At 39.8% G+C, this 18823-nt stretch overlaps 1 protein-coding gene across 14 annotated transcripts in view; it reads right to left on the bottom strand.

The window, feature by feature from the left end:
• The window catches only part of LOC111748342 (heat shock transcription factor, X-linked member 3-like), a 145909-nt gene that overhangs the window by 87485 nt on the left and 39601 nt on the right, over positions 1-18823 (bottom strand). For 12 of the 14 annotated variants that reach the window (XR_010319676.1, XR_010319674.1, XR_010319681.1 and 9 more), the window contains one exon: positions 4860-4952. The exons of the other annotated variants lie outside the window; for them this stretch is intronic. The gene's annotated coding sequence lies outside the window, so the exon portion shown is untranslated. The remainder of the gene's footprint in view (positions 1-4859; positions 4953-18823) is intronic. 14 annotated transcript variants of the gene reach the window in all.

Below are 18823 nucleotides of genomic sequence, written 5' to 3'. Positions count from 1 at the left end.
CAGAGTCCCTGGTTGGTGCAGATGGTTAAGCACTCGGCAGCTAACCAAAAGGTTGAAGGTTCCACCCAGAGGTGCCCTGGAGGAAAGGCCGGCCAATCTGCTTCCCAAAAATCAGACACTGATAGCCTCATGGAGCAGAGTTCTACTCTGACACACATGGGGTCACCATGAGTCAGAACTGACGAGAGGCAACTGGTGTTTTGATACCAAAAGCCTTCAAAGTGTACATTCATGTGGAGCCAAAAATTGCACATCTAAGAATTCCTCCAAAGCAAACAATCAAGGATTTCTGCAGACACTGACCAATGGAATGATCGCCTCAACGCTGTTTACAGCAGAGAAAGACAGAGAATAACCTAAACACCTAGCAGCGGTGGATGGGTCAAGTAAATTCTGCTAGTTTCATACAATGGAAAGCTATCCAGCCACCGAAAGTGATACGGAAAAATAGTTAATTACAGGATGTTCAGAATCTATTAAGTGAAAGGGGCATGAAAGAGTATTATTTAAAATACACACACTTTTCATATCCGTGTTTAGAAAATAAGACTGGGTTGTTGTCGATGTTAGGTGCGTGAGTCACCTCTGATTCATACGGCCACCGTTTGTACAACAGAACGAAACACTGCCCAGTCCTGCACCATCCTCACAACCGTTGCTATGCTCAAGTCCACCCTTGCAGCCGCTGTGTCAATCCATCTCCTTGAGGCTCTTCCTCTCTTTCACTGACCCTCTACTTTACCAAGCATGATGTCCTTCTCCAGGGACTGGTCCCTTCTGATAACATGTTCAAAGTACTTGACACAAACTCTTTCTTGCCATCCTCGCTTCCAAGGAGCATTTCTGGCTGTACTTCTTCCAAGGCAGACTTGTTCGTTCTTCTGGCAATGTATCACATATTCAATATTGTTCACCAACACCATAATTCAAAGGCATCGATTCTTCTTCAGTCTTCCTTATTCGTTGTCCAGCTTTCCTGCGCTTACGAGGCGACTGGAAACACCACGGCTTGAGTCAGGTGCACCTTACTGCTCAAAGTGGTATAATTGCTTTTTATGTTTAAAGAGAACTTATCCAGCAGATTTGCCCAGTGCAGTGCATCTTTTGATTTCTTGACTGCTGCCTCCATGGCTGCTGATTGTGGATCCAAGTAAAAGGAAATCCTTGACAACTTCCATCTTTTCCCTGTTTACCGTGATGTTGCTGACTGGTCCAGGTGTGAGGAGGGTTTTTGTTTTCTTCGTGTTGAGGTGGAATCCATACTGAAGACTGAGGTCTTAGATCTTCATCAGTAAGTGCTTCAATCTTCTCCGCTTCAAACAACCTAGGCTGTGTCATCTGCGTATCGCACGTGGTTAATGAGACTTCCTCCAATCCTGATGCCACATTCTTCTTCTTCATATAGTCCAACTTCTCGGATTATTTACTCAGCATACAGATTGAATAAGTGTGGTGAAAAGATGCAATGCTGCCGCACACCTTTCCAGATTTTAAACCACACAGTACCCCCCCGTTCTGTTCGAATCACCGCCTCTTGGTCTAGGTATAGGATCCTCATGAGCACAATTAAGTCTGCTGGAATTCCCACTCTTCGCAATGTTATCCATAATTTGGTATGAGTCACACAGCTGAATGCCTTTGCATAGTCAATAAAATACAAGTAAACATCTTTCTGGTATTCTCTGCCTTCAGCCAGGATCCATCTGACATCAGCAATGATACCCCTGGTTCCACGTCCTCTTTTGAATCCAGCTTGAATTTCTGGCAGCTCCCTGTCAATATACTGCTGCAACCACTTTTGTTTGTTTGTTTTTATTATGCTTTAGGTGAAAGTTTACAGCTCAAGTTAATTTCTCATACAAAAACTTATACACATATTGTTATGTGACACCAGCTGCAATCCCTATAATGTCACAGCACACACGCATTTCCACCCCAGGCTTCCGGTGTCCATTCAATCAGCTCTATAATGTCACAGCACACTCTCCATTTCCACCCCAGGCTTCCGGTGTCCATTCAATCAGCTCTATAATGTCACAGCACACTCTCCATTTCCACCCCAGGCTTCCGGTGTCCATTCAATCAGCTCCTGTCCCTTTCTGCCTTCTCATCCTGCCTCTGGACAGGGGTTGCCCATTTAATCTCGTTTATTTACTTGAACTAAGAAGCACCCTCTTCACGAGTATTATTTTTTTGTTTTGTTTTACGTTTTGGAATTTATTTATTTAATTGAAGCTTAGATGAAGGTTTCTAAAACAAACTAGTTTCTCATCAAACTGTCAGTACACATATTGTTGTATGACATTGGTTAACAACCCCACGACATGTCAGCACTCTCCCTTCTCAACCCTGGGTTCCCTATTACCAGCTTTCCTGTTCCCTCCTACTTTCCAGTCGCAGCCCCAGGGCTGGTGCGCCCTTTTAGTCTTGTTTTGTTCCATGGGCCTGTTCAATCTTTCCCTGAAGGATGAACCTCAGGAGTGGCCTCACTACTGAGCTGAAAGGGTGTCCTCTGGACATACTCTCAGGGTTTCTCCAGTCTCTGTCAGGCCAGCAAGTCTGGTCTTTCTTTTTAAGTTGGAATTTTGTTCTACATTTTTCTCCAGCTCTGTCCAGGACCCTCTATTATGATCCCTGTCAGAGCAGTCAGTGGTGGTAGCCAGGCACCATCTCGTTGTACTGGACTCAGTCTGGTGGAGGCCGTGGTAGATGTGGTCCATTAGTCCTTTGGACTAATCTCTCCTTTGTGTCTTTAGTTTTCTTCATTCTTCCTTGCTCCCAGAGGGGTGAGTCCAGTGCGGTGTCCAAATGGCCGCTCACAGGCTTTTAAGATCCCAGATGCTACTCACCAAAGTAGAATGTGGAACATATAAAGTATGTTATGCCAGTTGAGCTACATGTTCCTGAGATCATGGTCCCCTCAGCCCTCAGCCCAGCAATTCAGTCCCTCAGGGAGTTAGGATGTGTCTATGGAGCTACCATGCCCTTGCCTTGTATGGGTTGTGCTGGCGTCCCCGGTATTATGTACTGTCTTACCCTTCACCAAAGTTATTGCTTATCTATTTTCTCTTAAGTGTTTTTCCATCTCTACCCCTCTCCTCCCTTGTAACCATAAGAGATTATTTCTTTTTGTATGAAAACCTTTCCATGAGTTTTTACAGTAGTGGTCTCATACAATATTTGTTCTTCTGTGATTGACTTATTTCACTCAGCATAATGTCCTCCAGATGCATCCATGTTATGTGATGCTTCACAGATTCATCACGGTTCCTCTATTGTGTGTATATTTTACTTTGTCTTCTTGAGCCACCCTTTGAAATCTTCTGTTCAGCTCTTGTACTGCATTATTTCTTCCATTCACTTTAGCAGCTCTATGTTCAACAGCAAGTTTCAGACTCTCTTCTGATATCCCTTTTAGTCTTTTCTGTCTTTTTAATGACCTTTCACTTTTTTCATGTATGACGTCCTTGATGTCATCCCATAACTCGTCTGGTCTTCAGTCATTAGTGCTCAATGCATCAAATCTATTCTTGAGATGGTCTCCAGGAATACTCAATACTCCAATACTCGAGGTTGTATTTTGGCTGTTGTGACAGTCATCTCCTACAAAGATTTACAGCCTTGGAAACCCTATGTGGCAGTTCTACTCTATCATACAGGGTCACTATGATTCAAAATCAACTCAACAGCGATGGGTTTGGTTTGGTTTTGATTTTCTAAATTTTCTATAATAAACACATACTATTTTGCTCAAAAAACAATAAAACAGTGCCTTTTACTGTTTATACCTCTCAACTCAGAATTTCCAATTCTGGAAATTTACCCTGATAATCAGATATGGAAATAAAGATGCATGTAGAAGAACAACCATTATTTATAATTGCCCCCCAAAAAAGAAAATCAAGTACCAATTATAAAGTATGATATAGCTATAGGATGGAACACATGGTAACTATGAAAAATCATGAGGGAGAAGAATATCGAAGACAGAAAATGAAGCAAAACAAGGCAGATCATAAAATAGTAAATACAATAATATGAAACTAACTTTTTAAAACCATGTAGAAGAAGTACTGCAGGTAACGCAGAACCCAGTGCCGTCGAGTTGATTTCGACTCATAGCGGCCCTATAGGACAGAGCAGAACTGCCCCATGAAGGAGAGTCAGAAAATAAAATGTGGTTACTTGTCTCCATTAACAATTGCCTCTTTTGCCATGAGACCAGAAGAACTGGATGGTGCCCAGATACCGTTACTGAACATTTTGAGCAAAGATTCCATAGAAGAATCCTGGTCAAAAGGGGAAAAATATAGAACAGAATTTCAAATTTTCATGGAATCCAGAATTTCTGAAGCTGTGGAGGCTGGATAAATCCCTGAACTATTGCTCCAAGATAATCTTTAAACCTTAAAGCAAAAATATCCCCTGGAGGCAGGGCCAAAATGGCAGAGTAGTCAGACGCTTCCTGTGGTCCCTCTTACAACAAAGACTTGGAAAAACAAGTGGATCGATTTTATTTGACAATCTAGGAGCCCTGAACATAAAAAGAAAAGTTGAGCAATCAGTCCGAGCGGCAAGGGGAGAGACAGACAGGTCAGAAACAGCCAGGAGTTGCCAGACCTGACCCACTGAGAAACAAGCACCCCGCAGGCCAAATCTGCTGGCACGAGCGTGGTGACACAAGCAGTGGCATTCCAAATGCATTTTCCACATTGGGAGAGGCCAAGCTGTGGAGAGTCTACTCATGCCTCCAGAATCAGAGAACAATGGTGCTCAACTGGCAAAAGATAAGTACATGTGCCTAACCTACCATATGGAGCAAGAAATACCGCTTTGGGAGAAACCTCACCCCCACTTACCTGCTCCCTTCCCGCTCTGTGCTGAGTCCGAGCCAGCTGCGACCGCTGGGCCAGAAGTAGAACCCATCACATGTCCCGAGCCATTCTCCCAACCTTGGAGAGGAAATAAATTAACAAACATGGAAAAACTAATCTGCAGGCTCCCCTAAGCCACGAACTCAGGGCAGAAACAGCTCCTTTGCCTAGGCACAGGCATAAGGGTCAACGGACACTGAATGCCTTCACCTGTGCATAGACCTGTGTGGGGCCTTTTCAACAGTGTAGGCCCTCATTAGCACAGTACAACTGGGTATATACCTGAAGTCTAACTTTAACTGTTTCAGCTATATAGTGGACAGGCAGGTTCATGACATTTGACACCGTTCTGCCTATTAAGCAGGGTCCTCGCCTACCACATCAGGGGCCTGTGAACTACTGGCTCCACGCATGCCACCTAGCTACCTGCAACAGGGGCCTGAGAATAGGTGGTGCCTCCCAGTCGTTACAACCAACACCACTGGATGCTCACAGTCCAGGTGCAAAACCCACCCACCTATGTGTTCTAGAGAACACATTTTCCTCACAGATTCTCAGGGGCGGTTCTCAGCCCCTGCCTTGCTCAGTGTGTGACCCCCTACTGCACCCAGATACCTTTGACTACACCAATCACCCCTACTCATCGAGGATTGTAGGCAAGAGCCTACACCACACACTTAGTAACCGACTACCTGGACATCTGAGCTGAATCCATATAAGAAAACTAAACGCACTCCTGGACTCACATACCTAGTAACAGCTCTAATGACTTGGTGACAGGACGTTACAGCTTTAAAGGCACCAGTTATCAAATCAGCTCACTTGAGCAGTGTATTTGGGCATATCAAAACAAAACAAGGAGCTAGGAAACAGTAAGCCACACAAAATAAATAAATACAAGAACTTATTGATGGCTCGGAGATAACAGCCAATATCAAATCACATAAAGAGGCAGACCATGATGGCTTCAGCAAGTTCCCAAAATAAATCAAGAAATCTTCCAGATGAAGAAAACTTCCTGGAATTACCAGAGGTAGAATACAAAAGATTTATATACAGAACTCTTCAAGGGATCAGGAAGGAGATCAGTCAATACACGGAACAAGCCAAGGAACACACAGATAAAGGAGTTAAAAAAATTAAAAAGGTTATTCAAGAACATAATGAAAAATTTAATAAGCCGCATGAATCCATACAGAGACAGCAATCAGAAACTCGGAAGATTGACCATAAAATTACAGAATTAGACAACTCAATAGAAAGTCTTTGGAGCAGAATTGAGGCAATGGAAGTCGGAATTAGTGAGATTGAAGATAAAGCACTTGAAACCAACATAATTGAGGAAAAATCAGATAAAAGAATTTTTTTCTGTTTTTTTTTTAATAACTTCTGTTGTGATTTAAGTGAAAGTTTACAAATCAAGTCAGTCTGTCACATATAAGCTTATATACACCTGACTCCATAATCCCACTTACTCTCCCCCTAATGAGTCAGCCTGCTCCCTCCTTCCACTCTCCTTTCGTGATGGTTTTGCCAGTTTCTAACCCTCTCTACCCTCCCACCTCCCCTCCAGACGGGAGAAGCCAACACAGTCTCAAGTGTCCATCTGATACAAGTAGCTCACTCATCAGCATCTCTCTCCAACCCATTGTCCAGTCCCTTCCACGTCTGATGAGTTGTCTTCAGGAATGGTTCCTGTCCTGGGCCAACAGAAGGTTTGGGAACCATGACCGCCGGGATTCTTCTAGTCTCAGTCAGACCATTAAGTCTGGTCTATTTATGAGAATTTGGGGTCTCACTGTTCTGCTCCCTCAGGGGTCTCCGTTGTGTTCCCATCAGGGCAGTCATCGGTTGTGGCCGGGCACCATCTAGTTCTTCTGGTCTCAGGATGATGTAAGTCTCTGGTTCATGTGGCCCTTTCTGTCTCTTGGGCTCATAGTTATCGAGTGACCTTGGTGTTCTTCATTCTCCTTTGATCCAGGTGGGTTAAGACCAATTGATGCATCTTAGATGGCCGCTTGTTAGCATTTAAGACCCCAAATGCCACACTTCAAAGTGGGATGCAGAATGTTTTCATAATAGAATGAATTTGCCAGTTGACTTAGAAGTCCCCTTAAGCCATAGTCACCAAACCCCCGCCTTGCTCCACTGAACTTCGAAGCATTCAGTTTCTCCCGGAAACTTCTTTACTTTTGGTCCAGTCCAGTTGAGCTGACCTTCCGTGTATTGAGTATTGCCCTTCCCTTCACCTAAAGTAGTTCTTATCTACTAACTAATCAGTAAATAACCCTCTCTCACCGTCCCGCCCTCCCCACCTCGTAACCACAAAAGAATGTATTCTCAAAAAAAAAAATTTTTTTTCACAGTTTATACTATTTCTCAAGATCTTATAATATGGTCTTATACAATATTTGTCCTTTTGCATCTGACTAATTTCACTCAGCATAATGCCTTCCAGGTTCCTCCATGTTATGAAATGTTTCACAGATTCGTCACTGTTCTTTATCGATGGGTAGTATTCCATTGTGTGAATATACCATAATTTATTTAACCATTCATCCGTTGATGGACACCTTGGTTGCTTCCAGCTTTTTGCTATTGTAAACAGAGCTGCAATAAACATGGGTGTGCATATATCTGTTCGTGTAAAGACTCTTATTTCTCTAGGGTATATTCCAAGGAGTGGGATTTCAGGGTTGTATGGTAGTTCTATTTCTAACTTTTTAAGAAAACGCCAGATAGATTTCCAACCTGGTTGTACCATTTTACATTCCCACCAGCAGTGTATAAGAGTTCCAATCTCTCCGCAGCCTCTCCAACATTTACTATTTTGTGCTTTTTGGATTAATGCCAGCCTTTTTCTGTTGGAGTGAGATGGAATCTCATCGTAGTTTTAATTTGCATTTCTCTAATGGCTAATGATCCAGAGCATTTTCTCACGTATCTGTTAGCTGTCTGAATATCTTCTTTAGTGAAGTGTGTGTTCATATTCTTTGCCCACTTTTTCATTGGGTTGTTTGTCTTTTTGTGGTTGAGTTTTAACAGAATCATATAGATTTTAGAGATCAGGCACTGGTCGGAGATGTCATAGCTGAAAATTTTTTTCCCAATCTGTAGGTGGTCTTTTTACTCTTTTGGTGAAGTCTTTAAATGAGCATAGGTGTTTGATTTTTCGGAGCTCCCAGTTATCTGGTTTCTCTTCGTCAGTTTTGATAATGTTTTGTATTCTCTTTATGCCTTGTATTAGGGCTCCTAACGTTGTCCCTATTTTTTCTTCCATGATCTTTATCGTTTTAGTCTTTATGTTTAGGTCTTTGATCAACGTAGAGTTAGTTTCTGTGCATGATGTGAGGTATGGGTCCTGTTTCATTTTTTTGCAAATGGATATCCAGTTATGCCAGCACCATTTGTTAAAAAGACTATCTTTTCCCCAATTAACTGACACTGGGCCTTTGTCAAATATCAGCAGCTCATATGTGGATGGATTTACATCTGGGTTCTCAATTTTGTTCCATTGGTCTATGTGCCTGCTGTTGTACCAGTACCAGGCTGTTTTGACTACTGTGGCTGTATAATAGGTTCTAAAATCCCGTGGAGTGAGACCTCCCACTTTCTTCTTCTTTTTCAGTAATGCTTTACTTATCCGGGGCTACGTTCCCTTCCATATGAAGTTGGTGATTTGTTTCTCCATCACATTAAAAAATGTCATTGGAATTTCGATCGGAAGTGCATTGTATGTATAGATGGCTTTTGGTAGAATAGACATTGTTACTATTTTAAGTCTTCCTATCCATGAGCAAGGTATGTTTTTCCACTTATGTAGGTCCTTTTTAGTTTCTTGCAGTAGTATACTTTGTAGTTTTCTTTGTATAGGTCTTTTACATCTTTGGTAAGATTTATTCCTAAGTATTTTACCTTCTTGGGGGCTACTGTGAATGGTATTGATTTCGTGATTTCCTCTTCGATGTTCTTTTTATTGATGTAGAGGAATCCAAGTGATTTTTGTACGTTTATCTTATAACCTGAGATTCTGCCAAACTCTTCTATTAGTTTCAGTAGTTTTCTGGAGGATTCCTTAGGGTTTTCTGTGTATATAATCATGTCATCTGCAAATAGTGATAACTTTACTTCTTCCTTGCCAATCCGGATACCTTTTATTTCTTTGTCTAGCCTGATTGCTCTGGCTAGGACCTCTACCACATTGTTGAATAAGAGCAGTGATAAAGGGTATCCTTGTCTGGTTCCCGATCTCAAGGGAAATGCTTTCAGGCTCTCTCCATTTAAAGTGATACTGGCTGTTGGCTTTGTATAGATGCCGTTTATTATGTTGAGGAATTTTCCTTCAATTCCTATTTTGCTGACAGTTTTATCATGAATGGGTGTTGGACTTTGTCAAATGCCTTTTCTGCATCAATTGATAAGATCATGTGGTTTTTGTCTTTTGTTTTATTTATATGGTGGATTAAAAAAAAAAAATGAATGGTTTTTCTAATATTAAACCAGCCCTGCATACCTGGTATGAATCCCACTTGGTCGTGGTGGATTATTTTTTTGATGTGTTGTTGAATTCTATTGGCTAGAATTTTGTTGAGGATTTTCGCATCTATGTTCATGAGGGATATAGGTCTGTAATTTTCTTTTTTTGTGATGTCTTTACCTGGTTTTGGTATCAGGGAGATGGTGGCTTCATAGAATGAGTTAGGTAGTATTCCATCATTTTCTATGCTTTGAAATACCTTCGGTAGTAGTGGTGTTAACTCTTCTCTGAAAGTTTCGTAGAACTCTGCAGTGAAGCCATCCGGGCCAGGGCTTTTTTTTTTTTGTTGGGAGTTTTTTGATTACCTTTTCAAACTCTTTTTGTATTATGGGTCTATTTAGTTGTTCTACTTCTGATTGTGTTAGTTTAGGTAGGTAGTGTTTTTCTAGGAATCCATCCATTTCTTCTAGGTTTGCAAAATTTTTAGAGTACAATTTTTCGTAATAATGTGATATGATTCTTTTCATTTCAGTTGGGTCTGTTGTGATGTGGCCCATCTCGTCTCTTTTTCAGATTATTTGTTTCCTTTCCTGTATTTCTTTAGTCAGTCTGGCCAATGGTTTATCAATTTTGTTAATTTTTTCAAAGAACCAGCTTTTAGCTTTGTTAATTCTTTCAATTGTTTTTCTGTTCTCTAATTCATTTAGTTCAGCTCTAATTTTTATTGTTTTCTTCTTGTGCCTGATGGATTCTTTTGTTGCTCACTTTCTACTTGTTCAAGTTGTAGGGACAGTTCTCTGATTTTGGCTCTTTCTTCTTTATGTATGTGTGCATTTATCGATATAAATTGACCTCTGAGTACTGCTTTTACTGTGTCCCACAGGTTTTGATAGGAAGTGTTTTCATTCTCTTTGCATTCTATGAATTTCCTTATTCCCTCCTTAATGTCTTCTATAACCCACTCTTTTGGGAGCAGGGTATTGTTCAGTTTCCAAGTATTTGATTTCTTTTCCCTGATTTTTCTGTTATTGATTCCCACTTTTATGGCCTTGTGGTCTGAGAAGATGCTTTGTAATATTTCGATGTTTTGGATTCTGCAATGGTTTGTTTTATGACCTAATATGTGGTCTATTCTAGAGAATGTCCCATGTGCACTAAAAAAAAAGTATACTTTGCAGCAGTTGGGTGAACTGTTCTGTATAAGTCTATGAGGTCAAGTTGGTTGACTGTAGCAATTAGGCCTTCCGTGTCTCTATTGAGCTTCTTACTGGAAGTCCTGTCCTTCTCCGAAAGTGGTGTGTTGAAGTCTCCTACTATAATTGTGGAGGTGTCTATCTCACTTTTCAGTTCTGTTAAAGTTTGTTTTATGTATCTTGCAGCCTTGTCATTGGGTGCTTAAATATTTAATATGGTTATATCTTCCTGGTCAATTGTCCCTTTAATCATTATGTAGTGTCCTTCTTTATCCTTTGTGGTGGATTTAACTTTAAAGTCCATTTTGTCAGAAATTAATATTGCTACTTCTGCTCTTTTTTGCTTATTGTTTGCTTGGTATATTTTTTCCATCCTTTGAGTTTTAGTTTGTTTGTGTCTCTAAGTCTAAGGTGTGTCTCTTGCAGGCAGCATATACACAGATCGTGTTTCTTTATCCAGTCTGAGACTCTCCGTCTCTTTATTGGTGCATTTAGTCCATTTACATTCAGCGTAATTATACGTATGTGTTTAGTGCTGTCATTTTGATGCCTTTATGTGTGTGTTGTTGACAATTTCATTTTCCACTTATTTTTTTGTGCTGAGACGTTTTTCTTTGTAAGTTGTGTGTTCCTCATTTTCATAGTAGTTGAATTCATGTTTGCTGAGTCGTTATGTTTTTCTTGGTTTTTATTTTGAGTTATGGAATTGTTATACCTCTTTGTGGTTACCTTAACATTTACCCCTATTTTTCTAAGTAAAAACCTAACTTGTATTGTCCTATATCCCCTTGTTTTCCTCTTCATATGGCAGTTCTACGCCTCCTGTATTTAGTCTCTCTTTTGATTATTGTGATCTTTTACATACTGGCTTCTATGATTCCCTATTTTGAGCATATTTTCTTTTTAAAATTAATCTTAATTTGTTTTTGTGATTTCCCTATTTGAGTTGATAACAGGCTGTTCTGTTCTGTGACCTTGTGTTGTGCTGGTATTTGATATTATTGATTTTCTGAGCAAAGAATTTCCTTTAGTATTTCTTGTAGCTTTGGTTTGGTTTTTGCAAATTCTCTAAAAAAAAAAAAGCCTGTGTATATCTTTAAATGTTTTAATTTCACCTTCATATTTGAGAGAGAGTTTTGCTGGATATATGATCCTTGGCTGGCAGTTTTTTTCCTTCAGTGCTCTATATATGTCATCCCATTGCCTTCTTGACTGCATGGTTTCTGCTGAGTAGTCTGAACTTATTGATGCTCCTTTGTAGAAGACCTTTCTTTTATCCCTAGCTGGTTTTAAAATTTTCTCTTTATCTTTGGTTTTGGCAAGTTTGATGATAATATGTCTTGGTGATTTTCTTTTGGGATCAATATTATATGGGGTTCGATGAACATCTTGGATAGATATCCTTTCGTCTTTCATCATATCAGGGAAGTTTTCTGCCAACAGATCTTCAACTAATCTCTCTGTATTTTCTGTTATCTCTCCCCGTTCTGGAACTCCAATCACATGCAAGTTATTCTTCTTGATACAGTCCCACATGATTCTTAGGGTTTCTTCATTTTTTTTAATTCTTTTATCTGATTTTTTTCAGCTATATTGGTGTCAACTCTGTTATCCTCCAGCTCCCCCACTCTGCATTCCAATTGCTCGATTCTGCTCCTCTGACTTCCTACTGAGTTGTCTAATTCCGTAATTTTACTGTTAATCTTTTGGATTTCTGAATGCTGTCTCTCTATGGATTCTTGCAGCTTATTAATTTTTTCACTATGTTCTTGAATAATCTTTTTGATTTCTTCAACTGCTTTATCAGTGTGTTCCTTGGCTTTTTCTGTAGATTGCCTTATTTCATTTATGAGGTCATCCGTGATGTCTTGAAGCATTCTGTAAATTGGTTTTTTATATTCTACATCTGGAAATTCCAGGATTGTATCTTCAATTGGGAAAGATTTTGATTCTTTAATTTGGGGAGTTTAGAAGCAATCATGGTCTTCTTCTTTATGTGGTTTGATATCAACTGCTGTCTCCGAGCCTCTATAAGACATTGTAATGATTTATTTTATATTTGCTCACTGAGTCTTACCTTGTTTTGTTTTCTTTCAATATACGTAGATGGGCTACTAGATTGCACTGTCTTGATTAAAAGAATTTTTTTTAAATGAAGAAACTCTAAGAATTATGTGAGACTCCATCAAGAGGAATAACCTACGAGTGATTGGAGTACCAGAACGGGGGGATAACACAAATAGAGATAGAATTGTTGAACATTTGTTGGCAGAAAACTACCCTGATATTGTGAAAGATGAGAAGATATCTATCCAAGATGCTCATCCAACTCCACATATGGCAGGTCTTAAAAGAAAGTCACAAAGATATATTATATCCAAACTTTCCAAAACCAAAGATAAAGGGAATATTTTAAGAGCAGCTAGGGATAAACGAAAAGTCGCCTACAAAGTAGAGTCAATAAGAATAAGCTCGGACTACTCAGCAAAACCGAAACAGGCAAGAAGGCAATGGGATGACGTATACAAAGACTTGAAGGGAAAAAACTGCCAACTAAGAATCATATATCCAGCAAAACTTTCTCTCAAATATGATGACAAAAAGCATTCCCCTTGAGAATGGGAACCAGACAAGGATGCCCTTTATCACCACTTTTATTCAACATTGTGCTGAAGGTCCTGGCCAGAGCAATTAGGCTGGGTAAAGAAATAAAGGGCATCCAGATTGGCAAGGAAGAAGTAAAAGTATCTCTGTCCAGAGCAATCTGGCGAGAAAAAGAAATAAAGAACATTCAAATCGGTAAGGAAGAAGTAAAAGTATCTCTATTTGCATACGATATGATCTTATACACAGAAAACCTACAGAATCCACAGGAAAACTACTGGAACTAGTAGAAGATGTCAGCAAAGTATCAGGATACAAGATAAACACACAAAAATCAGCTGCATTCCTCGACACAAACAAAGAGAACTTCAAAGAGGAAATCACCAAATCGATAGCATTTACAACAGCCCCCAAGAAGATAAACTGAGGAATATATATAAGCAGAGATGTAAAAGATCTATACAAAGAAAACTACAAGGGAGGCAGAACCAACATGGCTGACTAGGCAGATGCTCCTGCTGACCCCTCTTGCAACAAAGACTCGAAAAAACAAGTGAATCCATTAGATACATGGCAATCTACAAACCCTAACCATCAAACTCAGAACTAGGGAATTGAACTGAGTGACGGGGAGTGAGAATCCGCGCACTAAAGGAGCAAGCAGTCCCCGAGACCAGCGAGCCGTGCCCCAACCCTGAAATCTCAGGGGAGTGAGAATCTGCATGTGGTGAAGGAGTGAGCAGTCCCGGAGACTAGTGAGCCATACCACAGCCCTAAGCCTTCAGGGGAGCATGAAACTGCCTGCGCAGAAGCAGCGAGTAGTCCTGGAGACAGACGATCCATGCCCCAGCCCTGAGCCCTCAAGGAGCAAGAATCTACGCCCTGGGGCACCAACCAGTTCTGGAGCCCAGCGCGCCACACACCAGTCCTGAGCCCTCTGGGGAATGAGAAACTGCGTGCTGAAGAAGTGACCAGTTCCAGAGTCCAACAAGCCGTGCCCCAGACCTAAATTCTTGCAGAGCTTTGGGGCCAGAGCTGTGGAGATGATCATGGCTTCCTGAGACAAGGCAAGCAGGGATGCAACAGTAACCCCCTGGGGCAATCTCCCCGGGGACTCAGCCAGCACACACAGGCTACACATCCCTCCAGAATCTCAGAACAGTCCTCACCAAACAAGATAAATGAGTTTATCTATTTTACTCCCTCCTATCTATCCGATTCCTCCCCTCCCTGCCCCAGCTGGCTCCATTAACATTGGAATTCCCTGGGCCAGAGGCTGAAGTGCTTTGCGGGTTTTTTTTTTCTTTTTCCTAACCTATTTTCCTAGCCTGGAAAAGCAGCAATTAACCATCAGGTGAAAATCCTTTCCTGATTTCTCCAAACTGGAATAGTAGTACAGAACCAGCACCACCCAGGCATAAGAGATCCACAGTCTTTGGCTTTCACCCCTACATGGAACCGGGTGGCTATTTTAATGCAAAGCAATTCTTTTAGTGATCTGACTGTAATTGTAGTAGCTGAGCAGTGGAAAGGGAAGTTTTGGAGGTCTGATACTGCTCTACCTACTAAACAGAGACCTCACTGATCTGCAGCAGGGAACTGAGTGCTGAGGCTCCATCCACACCACCTAACCACCTTCTAAAGGGGTCTGAGGATAGTGATGCTTACCAATTTTTAGAGGTACAAGCATTGGGTGTCTAAGATACAGCTACAGAGCCCACCCACCAGAGCACTCTAGAGAACATAGATGCTCCTTCCTCACTGGCACTTGGGAGAAGGCTGTCAGCACCCTGCCCTCTGTGGAGTGTGACCCCCTGCTGATACTAGAAACTGGTGCATACAACCATCACCACTACTCCTCTAAGATAATAGGGGAGAGTCTACACCACACACTAGGTGACCCACTATCAGGACACCTGAGCTGATTCTATTCAAGAATAGTGAATAGACTCATAGTCTCATAAACCTGGTAACAGCTCAGACCAGCTGGTAACAGGACATAAGTGATTCAAAGCCTCCAACAATTAAGTTAGAGCACTCTAGTAGCCCATCTGGGTGTAGTGAAACAAAACAAAACAAGAAGAAAGGACTCAGGAAGCAAATATAAAATAAATCATTACAATAACTTATACATGGCTCAGAGACAGCAGTCAATATCAATCACATAAAGAAGCAGACCATGATTGCTTCTACAAACCCCCAAATTAAAGAATCAAAATCTTTGCCAAATGAAGATACATTCCTAGAATTGCCAGATGTAGAATATAAAAAACTAATATACAGAATGCTTTAGGACATCAGGGATGACCTCAGAAATGAAATAAGGCAATCTACAGAAAAAGACAAGAAACACACTGATAAAGCAGTTGAAAAAAATATCAAAAAGATTATTCAAGAACATAGTGGATACATTAATAAGTTGCATGAATCACAGAGAGACAGCATTCAAAAATCCAAAAGATTAACAATAAAATTACAGAATTAGACAGCTCAATACGAAGTCAGAGGAGCAGAACCAAGGAACTGGAATGTAGAGTGGGGGAGTTGGAGGATAAGGCAATTGACACCAATACAGTTGAAGAAAAATCAGATAAAAGAAGTTAAAAAAAAGAAGAAACCTTAAGAATCACGTGGGACTCTATCAAAAAGAATAACTTGCGTGTGATTGGAGTTCCAGAACAGGGAGGGGTAACAGAAAATACAGAGAGAATAGTTGAAGATGTTGGCAGAAAACTTCTCTGGCATCGTGAAAGATGAAAGGAGATCTATCCAAGATGCTCATCGAACCCATACAAGATAGATCCCAAAAGAAAATCACCAAGACATATTATCATCAAACTTGCCAAAACTGAAGATAAAGAGAAAATTTTAAAAGCAGCCAGGGATAAACGAAAAGTCACCTACAAAGGAGAATCAATAAGAATAAGTTCAGAGTACTCAGCAGAAACCATGCAGACAAGAAGGCAATGGGTTGACATATATAGAGCTCTGAAGGAGAAAAACTGCCAGCCAAGAATCATATATACAGCAAAACTCTCCCTCAAATATGAAAATGAAATTAAGACATTTACAGATAAAAACAAGCTTAGAGAATTTGTGAAAACCAAACCAAAGCTACGAGAATTACTAAATGAAATTCTTTGGTCAGAAAATCAATAATATCAGATACCAACACAACACAAGGTCACAGAACAGAACATCCTGATATCAACTCAAAGAGGGAAATCCCCAAAACAAGATTAATTTAAAAAAGAAAAAATATTTAAAACATGGAATCATTGAAGTCATTATGTAAAAGATTACAATAATCAAAAAAGATGGACTAAATACAGGAGGCATAGACCTTCCATATGGAAAGGAAACCAAGGTGATATAGGACGATACAACTTAGGTTTTTACTTAGAAAAATACTGGAAAATATTCAGGTAACCACAAAGAGGTCTAACAATTCCATATGTCAAAATAAAAATCAAGATAAACATAACGACTCAGCAAAAATAAATTCAACTACTATGAAAATGAGGAACACACAATTTACAAACAAAAACTTCTCAGCACAAATAACTAAGTGGAAAAATGAAATTGTCAACAACACACAAAAAAAGGCATCAAAATGACAGCACTAAACTCATACTTATCTATAATTAAGCTGATTGTAAATGGACTAAATGCACCAATAAAGAGACAGAGAGTCACGGACTGGATAAAAAAACACGATCCATCTATATGCTGCCTACAAGAGACACACCTTAGACTTAGAGACACAAACAAACTAAAACTCAAAGGATGGAAAAAAATATATCAAGCAAGCAACAATCAAAAAAGAGCAGGAGTGGCAGTATTAATTTCTGACAAAATAGACTTTAAAGTTAAATCCACCACAAAGGATAAAGAAGGACACTACATAACGTTTAAAGGGACAATTTACCATATTAAATATTTATGCACCCAATCACGGGGCTGCAAGATACATAAAATAAACTCTATCAGCATTGAAAAGTGAGATAGACAGCTCCACAATTATAGTAGGAGACGTCAACATGCCGCTTTCGGTAAAGGACAGGACATCCACTAAGAAGCTCAATAAAGACACAGAACATCTAATTGCCACAATCAACCAACTCGATCTCATAGATTTATACAGAACACTCCACCCAACAGCTGCAAAGTATACTTTGTTTTCTAGTAGACATGGAATATTCTCTAGAATAGACCACATATTAGGTCATAAAGCAAGCCCTTGCAGAATCCAAAACATTGAAACATTACAAAGCATCTTCTTAGAAAATAAGGCCATAAAAGCAGAAATCAATAACAGAAAAACCAGGGAAAAGAAATCTAATACTTGGAAAATGAACAATACCCTGCTCAAAACAGACCAGGTTATAGAAGACATTAAGGAGGGAATAAAGAAATTCATAGAATGCAAGGAGACTGAAAACACTTCCTATCAGAACCTTTGGGACACAGCTAAAGCAGTGCTCAGAGGTCAATTTATATCAATGAATGCACACATATAAAAAGGAGAAAGAGCCAAAATCAAAGAACTGTCCCTACAACTTGAACAAATAGAAAGAGAGCAACAAAAGAAACCGTCAGGCAACAGAAGAAAGCAAAAAATAAAAATTAGAGCAGAATTAAATAAATTAGAGAACAAATAAATAATAAGAAGAGTTAACAAGGCCAAAAGTTGGTTCTTTGAAAAAAACCAACAAAACTGATAAACCTTTGGCCAGACTGACTAAAGAAATACAGGAAAGGAAACAAATAACCCGAATAAGAAATGAGATGGGCCATATCATGACAGACCCAACTGAAATTAAAAGAATCATATCAGATTACTATGAAAAATTGTACTCTAGCAAATTTGAAAACCTAGAAGAAATGGATGAATTCCTAGAAACACACTACCTACCTAAACTAACACAAACAGAAGTAGAACAACTAAATAAACCCATAATAAAAGAAGAGAATGAAAAGTTAATTACAAAAACTCCCAACAAAAAAAAGCCATGGCCCAAATAGCCTCACTGTAGACTCCTACCACACATTCAGCGAAGAGTTAATACCACTACTACTAAAGGTATTTCAGAGCATAGAAAAGGAAGGAATACTCCCTAACTCATTCTATGAAGCCAGCATATCCCTGATACCAAAGCCAGGTAGAGACATCACAAAAAAAGAAAATTACAAGCCTATATCCCTCATGAACACAGATGCAAAAATCTTCAACAAAATTCTAGCCCATAGAATTAAACAACATATCAAAAAATAATCCACCACGACCAAGTGGGATTTATACCAGGTATGCAAGGATGGTTCAATATTAGAAAAACCATTAACGTAATCCACCATATAAATAAAACAGAAGACAAGAAACACGTGATTTTATCAATTGATCCAGAAAAGGCATTTGACAAAGTCCAATACCCATTCATGATAAAAACTCTCAGCAAAATAGGAATAGAAGGAAACTTCCTCAACACAATAAAGGGCACTTACACAAAGCCAACAGCCAACATCATCCTTAATGGAGAGATTCTAAAAACATTCCCCTTGAGAACGGGAACCAGACAAGGATGTCCCTTATCACCACTCTTATTCAACATTGTGCTGGAGGTCCTGGCCAGAGCAATTAGGCTGGATAAAGAAATAAAGGGCATCCAGATTGGTAA

The sequence above is a fragment of the Loxodonta africana genome, chromosome X (genome assembly GCF_030014295.1).
Source record: "Loxodonta africana isolate mLoxAfr1 chromosome X, mLoxAfr1.hap2, whole genome shotgun sequence".
Taxonomy (NCBI): Eukaryota; Metazoa; Chordata; class Mammalia; order Proboscidea; family Elephantidae; genus Loxodonta; species Loxodonta africana.
This window is presented reverse-complemented; position numbering and strand designations above follow the sequence as displayed.